Source organism: Scyliorhinus torazame, chromosome 4, assembly GCF_047496885.1.
Source record: "Scyliorhinus torazame isolate Kashiwa2021f chromosome 4, sScyTor2.1, whole genome shotgun sequence".
Lineage (NCBI taxonomy): Eukaryota > Metazoa > Chordata > Chondrichthyes > Carcharhiniformes > Scyliorhinidae > Scyliorhinus > Scyliorhinus torazame.
Genome location: NC_092710.1, coordinates 227,909,180 through 227,912,125, shown reverse-complemented (window position 1 = coordinate 227,912,125; position 2,946 = coordinate 227,909,180). Strand labels below are relative to the sequence as shown.

At 45.2% G+C, this 2,946-nt stretch overlaps 1 pseudogene; it reads right to left on the bottom strand.

Annotated features, from left to right (window-relative positions):
- Nucleotides 1-1,318: 1,318 nt before the first annotated feature.
- LOC140411479 (biogenesis of lysosome-related organelles complex 1 subunit 1 pseudogene) lies at nt 1,319-1,699 on the bottom strand (annotated as a pseudogene).
- Between the last annotated feature and the right edge of the window lie 1,247 nt (nt 1,700-2,946).

The following is a 2,946-nucleotide window of genomic DNA, read 5'->3' as shown; positions in this document are numbered from 1 at the left end:
GCTTGAGTATCTGAGGAGCTGCAAATATGAGCACTATGCAATCATAAGTGAATATCCGCACTTCAGTCCTTATGATGGAGCAACTGGCAATGGTTGGCCCGGGACAGTACCCTGAGGAACATCTGCAGTTATATCCTGGAACTGAAATGATTGGCATCCAACAACCAAAACCATCTTCTTTTGGACTATGTATAACTCCAAGCAGTGGAGGATTTCCCCCTGATTTCCATTGACTTTAATTTTGCTGGGATTCCTTTATGTCACACTCAATCAAATGCTGCCTTGATGTTAAGGCCAGCCAGCCATTCTTGCCTTGCTCCTGGAAGTCTGCTCCTTTGGAGCATTATAATGAGGCCTGGAGCTGAGTGACCCTGGCGGAATCCAAATTGAGTATCAGTGAGCAGGTTATTGGTGAATAAATGCCACTTAACAGCATTGACAATTTTCCATCACTTTGCTATGAATTTTTTTAAAATTTAGAGATCCCAATTCATTTTTTCCAATTAAGCGTGGCCAATCCACCTATCCTGCACATCTTTGGGTTGTGGGGGCAAAACCCACGCAAACACGGGGAGAATGTGCAAACTCCACATGGACAGTGACCCAGAGCCGGGATCAAACCTGGGACGTCGGCGCCGTGAGGCACAGTGCTAACCCACTGCGCCACCGTGCTGCCCCCACTTTGCTGATGATTGAGGGTAAACTGATATGCAGCAGTTCACCAGACTGCATTAATCTTACTTTTTATATAAGGGTTATACCTCATAGAATCATAGAATTTACGGTGCAGAAGGAGGCCATTTGGCTCATCGAGTCTGCACCGGCTCTTGGAAAGAGCACCCTACCCAAGGTCAACACCTCCACCCTATCCCCAGAACCCAGTAACCCCACCCAACACTAAGGGCAGTTTTGGACACTAAGGGCAATTTATCATGGCCAATCCACCTAACCTATTATTTTTAACCAAGAATCTTCACTGGTGTGTTTTACTGAAACAATGTTTGCTGTTGGTGACCAGGCATTTGAGCATTGAAAGATGAAATAGTATGTATTTTATTCAAGGTTTACACATTATCCTTCCTGGATTATTATGACCTGGGAAAAAAAAAGCGAATGCATCAAGTCTTAGGCTATTGTGGTTAAAGGTCATCACAGTGGGTGGACAATATAATAGTCCTCATCGGGAAGGGCATTCCAGTCTTACTGCTACCTTCCTGTTGGAAACCCTGCTTCAGGTATAAATGTCAGTTTTGAACTGTGGAAGCAGTTCAGTGTCTTCCTCACAAAATGGCCGCCTCTCAGCTCCACGTTTGAAGTTTCATGTTGCAGGCTGTAGCTGTCCTTTATAGACGTACTCCAGGGCAGTGGCGATAGTCCTCATGTCCATCTCAATACTTCGTGCCCAGTTCTCCACATCACCAATTTCCTTTAATACCTGGTTGAAGTTGTCCACCATACCGAGCCACTGTTGAGTCTGTTTGGCAAACTGGGCGGCCTGGATCTGCAGAGTTTTTACTTTGTTGTCCAGTTTCCGCTGGTTAACGTAGGCCTGTGCCACTCCAACATTCAGATGATCCACCAGTGCTTCAGTGAGACAGGTAGCAGCTGCAACAGCATCCTTCCTCCTTTTTTCTTGTAGCTCTTTGCGTTCGTTTTGCTTGGCTTGATGATCTTTCAATAAGCCTGTATAAAACGCCATGTTACTTGTACAATTTGAAACATTGTTGGGCAGATGGCAAAGTTATTACTTCAATGCTACTGGAATAACTTGGCTAGAGGCCCATCTAGTTCTGGAGGACAGGTTTTGAGCACTACAGCTGTGATGTTGTCAGGGCTCAAAGCCTTGACTGAATCAAATATGCTCAGTCGTTTCTTAATTTCATGTGGAGTGAATGAAATTGGCTGAAGATTGGAACTGTCATGGTGGAAGGAGACTGAGATGGGGCCTCCACTCAGCACTTCTGGAAGAAGATTACAAATGTTTCAGCCTTGCCTTTGGCACTGATGTGCTCGGCTCCCCCATTATTAAAGGAGGTGAGAACTTTGAAGTTTCCTCCTCCCATTGTTTAATTGTCCACCACCGTTCAAGACTGGGTGGGACAGAAGTGCAGAGCTTTGATCTAATCCATTGGCTGTGAGCACGCTTTCTTCCTTCAATAGCATGCTGATCTTAACATTTAGCATGCATGTAGTCTTGTGTTGTCGCTTCACCAGATTGGCACCTCATTATTAGGGATACCCAGTGCTGCTCCAGGCATGGTCTTCTACACTCCTCATGGAGCCTTGTGCAATGGTAATAGTGAAGTGAGAGGGCAGCATGTGGCGCAGTGGATTGCACTAGGACTGAGGCGCTGAGGACCCGGGTTCGAATCCTGGCTCTGGGTCACTGTCCGTGTGGAGTTTGCACATTCTCCCCATGTCTGCGTGGGTTTCACCCCCACAACCCAAAGATGTGCAGGTGAGGTGGATTGGCCACGCTAAATTGCCCCTTAATTGGAAAAAAACAATTAATTTGTTACTCTAAATTTAAAAAAGAAATAATTGATTTTTTTAAAATAGTGAAGTGAGAGAGATCTAAGCCATGATGTTCCAGTTTGAAGTGGAATATAATGCTGCTGCTGATAGCCCACGATGTTTCATGGAAGCCCAGCCTTGTGTTGCTAGATTTGTTCTATTAAGTATGGTGGTATGGGAAGTATCCTTGGTGTGAAGTGTAAATTTGTCTCCAAAATAATTGATTGGTCCTCACTACTGTCAACACTGCCATGAGCAGATGCATTGTGGACTAACAGATTGGTGAGGAGAAGGTAAAGTAGGTATTTTCCCTGTGTTGGTTCCCTCACCACTTGCTGCAGGCTCTGTTTGGTAGATATGTCTGTCAGGACATGGTCAGCTTATTTAGTAGTGTGCTACAAAGTCAGTCTTGGTGATGTGTCATTGACGCGC